This window comes from Myxine glutinosa, chromosome 5 (genome assembly GCF_964187855.1).
Source record: "Myxine glutinosa chromosome 5, kmMyxGlut1.1, whole genome shotgun sequence".
Lineage (NCBI taxonomy): Eukaryota > Metazoa > Chordata > Myxini > Myxiniformes > Myxinidae > Myxine > Myxine glutinosa.
The window spans coordinates 59921504-59937045 of NC_136265.1; the positions used below are offsets into that span (position 1 = coordinate 59921504).

At 43.3% G+C, this 15542-nt stretch overlaps 1 protein-coding gene across 2 annotated transcripts in view; it reads right to left on the reverse strand.

The window, feature by feature from the left end:
* The window catches only part of LOC137427504 (uncharacterized), a 34399-nt gene extending 19499 nt beyond the window's left edge, over positions 1-14900 (reverse strand). The window contains exons 1-2 of one of the 2 annotated variants that reach the window (XM_078778104.1): positions 14843-14900; positions 10059-10154 (exon numbers count right to left, since the gene is read on the reverse strand). The gene's annotated coding sequence lies outside the window, so the exon portion shown is untranslated. The remainder of the gene's footprint in view (positions 1-10058; positions 10155-14842) is intronic. The other variant, XM_078778105.1, reaches the window with a different exon arrangement.
* Between the last annotated feature and the right edge of the window lie 642 nt (positions 14901-15542).

Below are 15542 nucleotides of genomic sequence, written 5' to 3' on the forward strand. Positions count from 1 at the left end.
GACCGTCTTTGAACGGCTTGTTGACTGAAACGTCTAGCGGCTGCAGCAGCGACGTCATGCCACCCGGAATAATCACCAGATCAGTGTTGAGCCCCCTCAGCGTTGACTTGGTCTCCTCTGTCTTGTGACAACAGAAGGCGTCGAGGACGAGCATGCTCCGTTGCCACGAAAGCCCACCAACTCGTCTCCCCCACACGACGCGGAGCCAGTCATCTACCAGTGCTTGGTCCATCCACCCCTTGGCCTGGGCACGAACGATTACACCCGGAGGAAATTTATCCTTTGGTGGCGTCTTCCTCGTGAAGATGATATACGGCGGCAGCTTTCCCCCATCAGCGGTGCACGCTAGCATAACCATAAAACGATCTTTCTCATGACCCGTTGTAGTGATGGACACCGACTTGTCACCTTTGGCCGAGATGGTGGTCCCTCGAGGCACATCGAAGGTCAGCGGCGTCTGATCTGCGTTGCCGATGCGGCTTAGGGGATAGTCGTGCTGCTTGCGGAACTTGATCACGAACTTCTGAAAATTAGCAGTCTTCTCTGCTATGTCATCAGGGAGACTCTGTGCGATGTGGGTTCGCCGGCGAATGGAAAGGCCATGACGACCCATGAACCTGTATGCCCAAGACGTACTGGCCGTGAAGTCATCGACCCCTGTTTCGCTGGCGATGAGTCGGGCCTGGAGTCGCAACGCTAGTGTCGCGATGGCATGTCCCTCGGCTCGCTTCTCTCTCACCCACATTAGCAGTCTCTCCTCCAAGGCCGGCCACTGGGCTGCTTTGCCCCTCATCGCCTTCTTCTTCTTCGGCATCATCTCCAGCGTCTGCTTGTTAGTCCGCCAGCGTCTAATGACAGACTCGTCGATTCCAAAGTGTCGGCCGGACGCCCAATTACTAAACTCTTCTGCAAACCTGCAGGCACTGAGCTTGAAAGCTGCTGTGAATGATCGCGGTGCCATCTCGTGGTCTTGGTCAGGATAGAAGCGAATGGTGAAACTTGGTCTTGGTCAGGATAGAAGCGAATGGTGAATCTTGGTCTTGATAGCTCGAACAGGATAGAACGAATGGTGAAACTCCCCGTTGACCTCTCCGTTTTATACATTCGCCCAGCCCATGCGGCGGCATCAAAGCCGACTTCAATAGGTTAGGCCAGATTAAAAAAAAAAAAGTTGTTGATCGTCCCCGCCCGCCCCTACGAAACACACCCGACCCGAAACTTTTTTTATTTTTTATTTTGAAAAAAATCATAAAAAACGATCTTTTCACATTCAAATTTGGCGCCGTTCTGCACCGCATGCGCAGTGCGTGCTGCGCAGAGCGTCGCAAGTGTCTCAGGCAACTTCACCCATTTTACGTTGACCATTCATGGCGGCTATTGTGTGAGATTTTTCCCGCTGAAATCTGTATTGATTCGTGCTCGAATCGGCTTGCAATGCCTATTGTGATCGCATCAATAGCCTGTGAGGGCTCTTCCAAGACGGTGAAGAACTGGTTTGCGTGCAATATCGAGTTGGATGTTACAATCTCGGACTTCTATGCAGAGTTCTCAGACGGCAAGTATGATGGGGATTGGGAGCCATTACCCGACGATACACGCGGTACTTTTGTCAAAGTATTCGCCGGCCCCAGTAAAACTGACATGACGAAAGTTTCACCAGCTTGCAAAGTTTCTGATGTGACAAAGACTCTTGGCTCATTTCTCAAATTTGTGTTGGCTGCAGACACGGCCACGGATCACAGGATGGAACCCGATGAATGAAGAAATAAAATCATTTTGAGGAGAAAGGAGTCTTTATTTCATATTTTTCCATGTCAACAAAACTCAATGGAAAGTAGGGGAAAAAAACCAAAAAAAAAACCTCCCTCCCTACCCGAACTTTTGAGAAAAAGGACGCTCAACAACTTTTTATTTTTATGTGGCCTTACCGCGGCGTTGGTTGGACAATAGGTACGGTACGTCATAATGTCCCATGCAAAACATCCTGTTTACCATGTTGACGCTTTTGTTTTGTGACTTAATCCTGTCTTTATTTAGCACACTCCATTCACTATGTGACCTGTCATTCAAAGAGGACTAGTGAAAGTACACATTTTCACAAACACGCATAGAAAAATCAAATATTACAAACTTCAAACTTTCTTGTATTTTGACTGGCAGCAGTAATCGGCGTTGAACCTACCTTAGTAACGTAATTGACGATCATTCATCATTGTATCCCCGCAACCCCAAAGTAATATAAAGATTACGTCCCGTTGATATGACAGTTTTTCAATGCACAAATTTTTCTGTTACTGTGTATCAACTGCACCCCCTTTTTTAGGGTTTTCCCGTCGGTAAAAAACCGCGGTTGATACACCGGAAAATACGGTATGTCTTATGGAGTTATATAAGCAAATTAGAGAAAAAGATATTGTTTTCTTGGTTAATAAATAAATAATACAACTGATGCCACAATGTCTACCCAGACTCTTTGAAGTAATTTCCTGGTTTATCGAGGCTTGCTTACCAATGCGCTCGGTAAACAAGCTTTCTTTGTGACTGAATAATCGACTTAGTACGAATGCAAATACTTGGTAATTATTTTGCAGAGTCGAACAATGGGAGTGGATGAATCACTCTTCGCTGACCGTTGTTAAGATAAGCTCAGCGCAGGCTTTTTTCTTTTTCACTTGTAGTTTATTTAATAAATAGTTTTATGGAATTGTCAGTGTTCTCAGTGGAATCTTTCAAAAGAACGATAATAATTAAACACTGAATCAAATAGCTTATTAGTATTTGATGAAGGTTAGTCTAAAATATAAAAATCCTATAGAAAATCCATGTAGGCTAGCTCTCTCTGGCTCTCTGGTATGGGTTCATACCTCTTACTTATGAGGAAAAGATGAGTTTGCAGATTGGAAAAGGATGCGATTGTCATAGCTACTGAGTGACCTTTTATTAAATAATGACTTTCTTATTTAATGCCTGTTTGTATATTTTCTAAATATTAAATCATAAATGTCCCTGCAATGGCATTATAAAACGTTGCTGCAAAGTTATAATAAAGTTAAACGTAACGTTATGATTTATAGGGTCTTGGCGCCGAGAAGTCTCAACCAGACACATTCTTCTCATTAAAGGATTTGTAAATGCAGATCTGCTCCCAGCGGGGGGCACTCCCATCCCAAGATTTCACTCGACCGATCACATTGTATCCCCCGATCCTTGCTCCCTCCCACCCAAACTTTGCCCAACCAATCCTATTGCTCTCCTCCCCTCTCTTCGCTCCTCCCCCCTCCACTTGCTCCTCCCACTTGAAAATGGAAAAAAATCAGAATGGATGTCCAAATAGCCACGATACTTCACGTGGCTGGTCGATTCTGTATGTTCATACTGTATGTTAACTGTATTCTATGCATGCTGGTGTTTGGTATGATATTTCTTTGTGCACCCCTACTGTACCAGGATTTTCACTTCGGACTTTGATCTAGGATTTGTTGTAAATCTTCCTTGTGTGCTTTCGTGAATTGCAGTGTGCTCTCCTTGGTTTGATAAAGGTTATTGTTTCCTTGCCCTGTATTTCCTTGTGTGCTTTTGTGAATTGCAGCATGCTCTCCTTGGTTTGATAAGGGTTATTGTTTTCTTGCTGTGTATTTCTTTGAAGACAGAAAGTGTTGTCCTCCTCGGGAATTGAAATTTGTGACTCTCTTCTGACAAGTTTATGGACATTGAATTTTTGGTTCATCTATTACATACCACTGTAGGAAAATATCCCCAACACTGTCAAATTATGACGTCATAATTACGACATCAATGACATTATCAACAACACCTATTTCCCATGCGGAGTTCTTTACAATGAACCACGCTTCAAAATCTTTCCATGGAGCAGTTTTGGAGATATAGAGGTGTAATGTTTATCAGTTTTTCCAAGATGGCGCCTGTACCACGTGACATATGACGTCATAATTATCATTAAAATAATCTACAGGAAGAGGTGCTCCTATGGTCAAAATTTTGTGCCAATCGGACCAAGAATTGCAGAGAAAAAAAAATTCATACTGATCGAATCAACTGTTGTGCTTGTCGAATTATGGTGTCATAAATAAGGTACTGATGACATCATCATTAACATATTTTATTCCCCATGGAGAGTTCTTTACAATGAGCCATGTTTCATTTTTTTCCATGGAGCGGTTTCAGAGATATGGAGGTGCAACGTTTTTTGATTTTGCCAAGATGGCGCCTGTACCACATGACTTATGATGTCATAATTATCATTAAAATATTCTACCAGAGGAGGGGCTCCTATGGTACAAATTTTGTGTCTATCAGACTAACAGTTGCAGAGGAAATATTTTTTTTCATACTGATCAGATCAAGCATTGTACTTGTCAAATTATGATGTCATAAGGAAGGCACCGCTGAAGTCATCATCAGCATATCTTATTTCCCATGGTGAGTAGTTGACAATGAGCCTTGTTTCAACTTTTTCCATTGAGCGGTTTGGGAATTACAGAGGTGTAACATTTTTCCAAGATGGCGTCCGTACCACGTGACCAATGACGTCATAATTATGAATAAAAAAATTTGCACAGGCAGAGGTGCTCCCATGGTAACATTTCAAATTTCATGTCAATCAGACCAACAGTTGACGAGAAAATGAATTTTAAAAATGCAGACACACCACACATGCGTACGCACGTATGGATCCAGCCGAATGGCTAAACCCGCTTTTCGCTTCGCAAGTGCAGGGTAAAAAAACAACAACAATATTCATTGCATGCCACCAACAACAGTGCCATGGCTACTTATGGAGATCTCCTCCACCTCAATTTGAGTTCACGTGTGTTATTTCTGTGGGCGTTTAATATTGTCCACAGGTGACCAACGGTTGCAGAGAAAACCCTTGGTACGGATGCATTGTGTTATTTCAATCTCCTCATAAATGTCAAACATTGCCATCTATTCGGTTCCCCCAACACAGCTTAGTGTCCTCGGTAAAGTTGTCGCATCCACTGTGTTGTCGCTAAATATGTCGTGCCTTCCATCCACACTGATGTGCCCTTTACAGAAAGTACCTGACTTCCCTTCTATTTATTATATTTTCCTGCTGCACTCCATGGTGCCAGATTATTCTCCAAAGTTGACCTCGTTCTGGCATACCATCATATTTAGATAACATCGCGAAGCCAGCAGGCACCATGCCTTTCGGCCTGTTCAAGTTCTTTGAATGCCATTCGGCCTACGCAATGGCCTTCAAAGCTTTCAATGTTTTATCGATCAGGGGCCCTGGGGATTACACTTCCACTGTGTGGAGATTTGTGCTGAGCGGATATCGGAACCGTTAATCGGAATAGGCAGATATCGGACATTTTTCGGTAATCTGTATTGGCAGATTGGAGTCAGTGCAGAATGCAAATTACCAATTACAGTTGTACCGCATGCAACCAAAAACCGAGTAGCTTTCACCCTTGTTTCGGGTGAATTTCAATAAACAAATAAAAGAAGAAGACGTCATGCAGAACACATTACTTGCAAAATCCATCCCTCCCCAAAATAAAAAGTTGCCATGGATAAATCAAATCGTCCATTTCTTCAAGGTTAAAATTGACGATATTAATCAAAGCTCGGGTCAATCGGATTAAAATTGATGATTTTTCAGATGAAAATTGATATTTAAAAGTTTGACCATGAGTTGGCCTTTGACCTTTTGACATGAAAAATATGTGGTTTCCCAATTCAGTAATGCACCTTGTAATTGCTGTTTAATTTTCAAGTCAATTGGATGAAAATTGATGATTTTGGAGGTTTGACCTCGAGTTGACCTTTGACCTTTTGACCTCAAAAAATACTTGGTTCCCCAATTCAGTGATGGACTGTGCAATTGCTGTTTAATCTTCAAGTTAATAGGATGAAATGGACAATTTTCCAGATGAAAATGGATTTTACAAGTTTGACCTTGAGTTGACCTTCGACGTTTTGACCTTAAAGTATTTGGTTTCCCAATTCAGTGATGTACGATGCAATTGCTGTTTAATTTTCAAGTCAATCGGATGAAAATTGATGATTTTGGAAGTTTGACCTTGAGTTGACCTTTGACCTTTTGACCTCTACAATAGTTGGTTTTTCAATTTAGTGACTCCATATGCAAATGCCATTCAATTTTAAAGTCAATCAGATGAAAAATGAAAATTTTAGAAATTTGAACTCAATGTGACAACGCAAAATGCCGATGCTAAAATACCAGAGAATAACCTCAGTCGATACAATGTATATAAACACAAAAACGTCTGTAACTGGAACACGCAAAATGTTCATTTGGTTCAGACCTTTCTCTTGAGACGTTGAATCATCCTCAAAGTCAGATTCAACCTTCACTTTTACAATCAAATCTGAAAAGAAAAACGTCCTTCGATGAGGAGACTCGGCAACGGTTGCTGGAGTGAGATGTGCATGGAAGAAGTTTTGGGAACTGAGTGGCGTGCTGATGAGGAGGGGCGTGTCGTTGAAGCTGAAGGGAAAGGTGTATGCTGCATGTGTGAGAAGTGTCATGATTTATGGGAGCGAGACATGGGTCATGAATGCAGAGCAGCAACGAAGGCTGGAAAGGGTGGAAATGCGAATGGTCCGGTGGATGTGCGGAGTATCGTTGAGAGAGAGGAAGACAAATGATGAATTGCGAAAGATGATGGGAATAGAGCCTGTGATTGATGCTGTGAAGAGGAACAGGTTGAGATGGTTTGGTCATGTGTTGAGGAAGGATGAAAGTGACTGGTTGAGAAGAGTGATGGAAATGAATGTATTGTAGAAGGAAGTAGAGGACGGGGAAGACGGAGAAAGACTTGGCCAAAGATGGTGGAAGAAGAAATGCAGGCAAGGGGGTTAACAAGGGGAGATGCAGAAAATAGGGCAAAATGGAGAAGATTGTCATGGGGTCCGCAAGGCTAACCCCCGCTCGAGCAGGGAAAATGGCCTTAAAATGCATGTTGTTGTGTGTTGTTGATGAGGAGAAAAAAACAAAACAAACAAGGTTCAAAGCTTGGGCATTGTATGGATAGGAAAATTTGTCCTTCTTTTATATCCAATTTTTGTAAAGCTTTTCCTTCCAGTTGCCTTGCATCACATAACTGCTTGGACACAGCAGGATAACATACCAGGGATTTTCATTTACAGTGATACTAAATCAAGTGGACAGTTACATGAACATTGGGAAACATAATAACTACCCGATTAACTGTCATAAAATCCAAGGTTTGCTGATTGATTGATGTCTAACTGTCAGATTGTTGGAGTCCAAACTTGAGTTTAATACAAAGATAAAATACAAGCCACAAGTAAACCCACCTGAATGACTCGGCACTGTGCTGCATCCTGATTTACTCAACTCAACTCCACTGCATTCTCCTCTTCTCTATTCTACGATACTGCACTCTGTTCTATACACGACACTATGCTACACTACACAATGCTACACTACACTGCACTGCACTGCACTACACTACAACACAAATGGTGACTGGCTCTCGTCTCTGCTCATCTCTGTGTTTTAATTTCTGTCATTGATGAACAATCTTAAAAGTTCTTCCCTCGCAGAAACCACTTATTGATGCGAGGCGGTTTTATGTCGAGAAAGAACGAGAAACCGCTCAATGCTGAAAGATTGTTCCATATCCGCATCTTGCCATAACAATCACGATTTTTCGATGGGTTGTAAAACGAAATATAACAAGAAAGAGCAATCAGAGATTGCAGACCCTCACCCTGATGTGTTTATAGTGGTTTTTAAGGCTTTTGCGTTAAAACAAATATGGCGGCCGTACCACGTGATTGTTTTTTTTTTCTCCACCAATTTATAACTACAGACTTGGCATTTAATATGGAATATTTTTTTTTGGGGGTGAACTTACTTTTCAAGATGACTTGGAACCAAAAGTTCATTGGAATTATGTTGAAATTATTCTAGATTTTGTTAATGTGAACTTTAAAAGAAACAAAAACCAGATTTGACATTTCGAGGCAAATGAATTGATCCTTGAAAGTGATGTCAACTGATATCGAACTCAATTCATGGACAGTACTGTGTTAAACTTCTGTGCGTTTCCCAGAAGTATCTCTTTATTTTGCACATTAGCCAAAAAATTTTTTAACAAAAACAAAAGTGAAAATTACGACCGATTACGGACAGTAAATTTACAGTTCAGTACTTCGTGTAACCCCCACGAGCATTCAGGAGAGCACATACACGTTGAGGCATGCTGTTCATGAGTTTTGCCAAGGTTTGGACAGGAATCGCTTGCCATGCAGTTACAATAGCCTGCTGCAATTCACGGACAGAGGCAGGCTGCTGGTCCAAGTTGTCGATTTGACGTGTTAATTCTGCCCACAAGTCCTCTATCGGATTCATATCTGGGGACATGGCAGGCCACTCCATATGCTCTACACCACGGTCAGCAAGAAAGTGTTGGATCATGCGAGCACGATGAGGCAAATGTCATCCTGGAAGACAAAGTTTCCTCGAAAGGCTGCACGAACAAATGGAAGCAATGTTTCTTCCAGAATGGCCCTGTGCTTGAACTGGTTCAGGTTTCCATTCAGAACAACCAGGTCAGTTTTGCCCCCTGCATGAAAAGCAGCCCAAACGGTCACCCCGCCACCTCCAGCTTGGACTCTTGGCACTATACAATCTTCGTTGTCGGCTTCATGCACTTGTCTGTGCACTCGGACGTGGCCATTTTGACGATAGACCTGAAATCTAGACTCGTCACTGAAGATCACGTGATTCCAGTGTCCTGGCTGCCATTGACGGTGCTCTCTGGCCCACTGCAATCGGCGCTGGCGGTGTTGTCTGGTCAGACATGGCTTTCTCAGGGGACGCCTGGCACGATAGCCTGCTTGAACCAGTCGTTGGTTGACTAGCCTTCTGGATACAAGCACATTTGTCAGTTGCTGCCACTCAGCCCCAAGCCGATTATCTGACTTGGTATGGCCATTGCGGACCAACCGGTGCAGCTGGCGATCATCCCTCCTTGTGGTTCTGCGGGGACGTCCTGGCCTCGGTATTGGAGTAGGGACACCCCTCTGAGCATTTCGTTTCAGGATATTTGACACCTGACCTTGTGATGCCATACTGCCAAGCAATAGCACGCTGTTTCATGCCGGAATTTCGTAAAGCCACCACTAAATGACAAACAGCATTGTCGAGTTGACGGACCATCTCCAGGGGAAGCGGCAATAACCTTTGTGGACGTGCAGCAGTTGTTTTCCACGAATATAGAACGCAACAACCCTTATATACCCGATTGTGAAGCCAATCGTCAAATGTACCTGTCCGTACATTTTGTCACGCCACCTGTGATACAATCCTGTTATTGACTTCTTGCTGCGACAGACAATCAGTGACATGGTTATTTTAACAAAGAAATCACCGAAGCGTAAAAGAAACTCACCAGATTGATATACCGAGTTCAGAAAGTAAACCGAAGTCAAGAAAAAAAAAATATTCCATATTAAATGTCAAGTCTGTAGAAGACGCTCAATAAATTTCATCTTGATCGGATGAACTTTTGTACTTGTCGAATTATGACGTCATAATGGAGGCACCTATGACATCATCATTAACATATTATATTCCCCATGGAGAATTCTTTGCAATGAGCCATGTCTCAATTTGTTCAATGCACTTCTTTCGGAGATATAGAGGTGCAACTTTTTCGGTTTTTCCAAGATGGTACCCACACCACGTGACGTCATAATTATCTTTTTTTTTTAATTATACAGGAGATGGTGCACCTATGGTGAAAATTCCTGTCAATCAGACCAACGGTTGCAGAGAAAATCATATGTATTCTGTGCAGACAAACAGACAGACAAACAAACAAACAAATGCACAAAGGGACTCAAATGCAATAACTCTCCTCTGGCGATGGTAATAATAATACTTGTCACTTTTAATCCTCCATCCAAATTTTAGAATCAAACAATTTGACTCAACAATATTCATATACAGCTTTCCCTTCTTTAAATGGGTTCAGTTTACGCTGTTTCAAGGTTACACATGTAATTTTTTTGTATACCGTTCTGTGTTGACGCGGGTCCGTTCTCGGCATAGATTTTCTCCCCATCCTTCCCCCATTGTGTGGGTCGGCATTCTTCTTCCTCTGCCGTGGTAACTGAGACACACGGTACAACAAAGTACTGCACTGCACCTATCTCACTATCTCACTCTCTCTGGAACAATAATAAATTCCTTTATTTTCGGTTATTATTGCCTTTAATGATTTGTACCATAGCTCCCAAGACAAAAACTGTTGCTGGTGTGGAACCAAGTGCATAAAGGTCGAGGAAAGTCATGTCTTTGTGACAGAGAGTGGAGGTTTTGGATAAGCTTGGTTGGGGCGAGAGTGCTGCCTCATTGGGCAGACATTATGGTGTTAACGAGTCCATTATCCACCAAATAAAGATATTATGGTGTTAACAAGTTGTCTTACCCTTCCTCCCGTCCATGGTACACTGAATCTTGTGGTGAGGCAGTTGCCCTGAAACAACTTGCCTTTGCCTCTTGGAAGGCAAATCCAACTGAAGGCAATCTCAGTTCCTTCCACCAAGCTCGGAACAAGTGTGTGTCTACCCTCAGGAGTGCCAGGAAGCACTATCTCTCCACACTCAAGATTGAACTCTCAAACCTGTCTCCTTCCTCCAAATCCTGGTGGCGTCTGGTCAAATCCGTTTCTGGTGTTTGTTCCCCCTCCATCCCCTCCCTTACCTCAAATGGCAACACAGTTGACACCGCACGTGACGAAGCCGAATGCCTCAACTCTGTGTTTGCCTCAAAATCTTGTGTCCAAAACCCATCTCTCTCTGTTCCCACCTTACCCAGTCGAACCCAACTGCTCCTGGACTCTGTGTCCTTCTCTCCTGACAAGGTGGAGAAGTTTTTGTCAAACCTCGACTCTGATTCTGCAACTGGACTAGACGGTATCAGCCCACTGGTCCTAAAATCCTGCTCTCCCGCTCTATCTCACCCTCTCTCTGTTCTTTTCACCCTCTCTTCTGCTCAAGGTCATCTGCCAGTATCTTGGAAATCAGCAAACATTACCGCTTTACACAAAAAAGGTGCAAAAACAGATCCTTGCAACTCCAGACCAATCAACCTGCTTCCAATTATCAGTAAAGTCATGGAATCCATCATTGCTTCGGATATCAAATCCTTCCTCTTCTCCAATGGCTTGATCTCTGATCATCAATTTGGATTCAGACCAGGTCATTCTACTCTTGACATGTTGCTTCTGCTGTCTCAAAAATGGATGGAGGTCCTCAATGCCAAACAGGAAATCAGAGCTGTCTCACTTGACATATCACGTGCCTTCAATACAGTCTGGCACCCAGCTCTGCTCACCAAACACTCCTCCTATGGTATCCATGGAAATCTCCATGCATGGCTTGCGGACTTCCTCTCTGGTCCTCTCTGGTTTTCCCCCACCTCTGGAACAAACTCCCATCAATCCCACTCCTCCCTCCAGGTCTTTAAAACAGCTGTTCACCACCATTTCTTATCTTCCCCCATCCAAAACCTTGATCTTTTCTACCCCGCTAATTCACCCCAGATACACTTTTTTGGAAATTCCAACTTCTTTCCTGGAAGTCCTTGCAGTGTTCATGTTTTATACCTCTCCCACCCCCATCCCCTCCCACATTTCTCCTGATGTCCCTACTCTCAAATGTTGTGTTTGTGTGCTTCCCCCTATCTCCACATCTTGTCTACCACTCCCCTTATTTTTGTGTTTTATGTGTCGGATTGACTTTTTGGGTGATTAATGTTACCTCTTTCACGAGCCTCGAAATTGTGTTCAAAAAAAAAAAGAAAAGAAAAAAAGTCTATTGTCCACAAAATCAAGACATTATGGTGTTAAGTCCAGTGTCCACGAAATAAAGACATTATGGTGTTATGGAGTTCATTATCCACCAAATAAATGCATTATGGTGTAAACGAGTCTATGAACCACCACATAGACATTATGGTGTTAACCAAGTCTATTATCCACCAAATAAAGGCAAGATGGTGTTAACGAGTCCATTCTCCACCAAATCAAGACATTATGGTGTTAACGAGTCCATTCTCCACCAAATAAAGGCATTATGGTGTGAACGAGTCCATTCTCCACCAAATCAAGACATTATGGTGTTAACGAGTCTATTCTCCACCAAATAACGGCATTATGGTGTTAACGAGTCCATTATCCACCAAAGACATTATCGTGTCAACGAGTCTATTCTCCTCCAAATAACGGCATTATGGTGTTAACGAGTCCATTATCCACCAAATAGACATTATTGTGTTGTCTATTCTCCACCAAACAAGCGTTACGCCTAGGTCCCCTGTCGTTGAAGTGATGCGAGTTGACAAAGTGGAAGACGCAAGGTGGCCATCTTGGATTTTGACGTGGCGACCAAATTTTCAATAGCGTTCTCCCTTATGCGTAGATACACCGACACACCAGATTAGAAGTTAGTAGTTCGTTTATTTTTCCAAGATATTTCGCTCATGAGGTTCAGACATATATATGGTGGTGGCCATCTTGGATTTTGACCTGGCGACCCAATTTTCAATAGCGGTCTCCCTTACGCGGAGATACACCCACACACCCGATTAGAATTTAGTAGTTCGTTTATTTTTCAAGATAATTTCGCTCACAAGGCTCAGACATATATATGGTGGCGGCCATCTTGGAGTTTGACGTGACGACCCAATTTTCAATAGTGTTCTTCCTTATGCCTGGATACACCCACACACCAGATTAGAAGTTGGTACTACGCTTATTTTTCAAGATATTCTGCTCACAAGGTTCAGACATACATGGCATCAGGCATACATGGCGGCCGCCATCTTGGATTTTGATGTGGGTTGCACCCACACATCAAATTAGAATTCGGTCCTTCGCTTACGCATGCACGCATGGATGCACGCATGCACGTTCGCACGCACGGGAAAACCATAGTCCCCCTTTCACTCCGCGGTGCGACGGGTGACAATAAAGGCATTATGGTTTTAACGTGTCTATTATCCACCAAATAGACATTATGGTGTTAACGAGTCCATTATCCACAAAAGAAAGCCATGCGCAGAAAACATATGGGTTAATGAATGCTCTGGTTTTACGACGAGTGACAGGGTGACTCTGGTAAACCGTTCCAGTACAGGGTGGCCCAACACCTTGCCCCCCCCCCCCGCCCCCTGCCCAGCTCTACTGGGTTGCCACTGTACAATGGCGGGCATATAGCGGGAAGGATCATTCATTTGACATCTCAAATACCAAATTTCATAATGATCTAATGAGCCTTTCTTGTTCTGTTGCAGATTTTGTGAAGTGATGTCGTGGTCGGGTGATTCCGAGAAGAAAAGGTGGATATGCCGCATCATGGCTATCGAGTTCCGAGTCGCCAGAGATCAGATCCCGATCCTGGGTTGCCAAGTACCGGAACAGTTCTGAGGACTTCGTCAAATGCAATTGGAACCGTGATCCCTTCGATTGCGAGATGGACAGCCGGCCCGAACAGACAGCACAATGTTTGTCTCAGGAAAGCAGGGATACCATCATTGAATCGCTTGCCAAGGAGACAAAAAGCATTCGAGGGCTCCAAAAGGAGATTGAACGGGTTCGAGGGAAGAAGAAGAGCTTATCAAGTATCCACAGGTTCCTTCAGTCCATTGGCGCAAAGGCTTTTCACCAAATTCCAGCACCGAAGCTGACGGAGAAGAACGTTGAGGATCGAATGAGGTTTTGTGAGTTTTTGAGCGAGTGGACCTCTGATGATTTTCTTTTCCTGGCCCCTTCTGATGAATTTATCATTTATAAGGCTCGACTTCCCAACTTCCAGAACGACAGAATTTGGGCTCTTCACAATGATAACATTCCACAAGAACTCAAGATTCGAGAGGAATTGAAGACAGCACGGTGCGTTGGCATCTTCTTGATGTTCACAGCAAAAAGACTGATGTGGGTCATCAAAGAGCAAGGACAATCATGGGACGGCAAATACCTCCGAGACGTTGTGCTGACCCGGCATGTTATTCCGTTCTTACGAACCCAGAAAATGTCCTCAGCATCAAGGAGACCACGTTTCTGCATGACCGAGCCCCGTGCATGAGCGCACTGGCGACCCAGAATCTTCTGAAGGCGAACAAGGTCGATTTTTTTCGGAAACGATGAGTGGCCGGGAGCATCGCCTGACCTCAACGCCTGTGAACATTTGGGGGCGATACTCAAGGACAGAGTTGAACAACGCCTCCAGAACACCAGGGAAGAGCTTCTCACTGCTTTGACTAATGTCCTCGAAGAAATGGAGTTCGATCGTGACTTGTTTGTGTCTCTCTTGGAATCCTACCCCATGCGTTTGGGGCAGTTCGGTCAGCGGGCGGTGGGCACACCAAATATTGAAGCAAAGCTTTGAAACTGTGCACACGAGATGGCGAATAATAACGCTTTTTCCCCCTATTCGTGGTTTCTCCCTACCTCTCCTACGTTGGGCTGGGCAGGGGGGGGGGGGCTAAGGTGTTGGGACAACCTGTACATGACTCAGAACCTAACTACCATGTTTCCAGGATCGTAGCGACGTGCGTGTAAAACAAGGATGTACTGTATCATAAAAAACTAATTCCACATCGAATCGCTGGAATAATTCGCATGAACATAGCATCAAAGTAATACATCGGCCAACAGTCTCTCATAAAGTTATGATTGTCGTTTGGTCAAGACCGATAAGAAAGCTCAGTTCACAAAACAAATAAGCATATCATTCCCATTTTACAGTGGAGAACAATCAAGTAGAAATATAACATGGAGATTGTTGTCATTCACACCTTTGTCAAGCGATGAGGACTCGGCCAAGAACTCGGACTCCACCTTCACAGCCACAATAAAATCTGAAAATTAAATATCGCACAAAACATAAAACAGAGTGGCTGTTCAGATAGTAATCTGGATTAGTGAAAGAACGCACAGTATCAGTTCAGGTAGCTGACTAGATTGAAAACTGGATTAATGACAGGAAGCAGAGTGGTTGCGAGTGGGAGTATGTCAGGCCGGTAGGGTGTAAGTAATGGTGTACCTCAGCGATCAGTGAAGGGACCATAATTATTACTCCTTCTCAGAGGGGACTAAAGGTTTTCTCTCTGTTTGTCCATCCCACCTGCGATTTTCTGCACTTTTTTTCTATACTCAACATATTTAACTGAAAGGTAGTACATGGCTTTATTATCATAAGTTATTTATAAGTTAATATCATATATCATAAGTTAATATCACAAGTTATTATCATAAGTTATCAACTTACTATAATTCACCAAATGTCCGTCCGTCCATTCGAAGGTACTGCAAAAACGGCTGAAATGATCGCAACGATATTTTGGGTGGGTATTCCTGGGACCCCTTGGAGTAAAATAGGCTGTATTGTTTTTCCAAATTTTTTCCCCAATATTCGAAGTTTTCCAATTTTCCAGTTTTTCCAAACACGATGGAATAATATTGTTACGGTTTTAGAACCCTCACTTTTTAAGTACT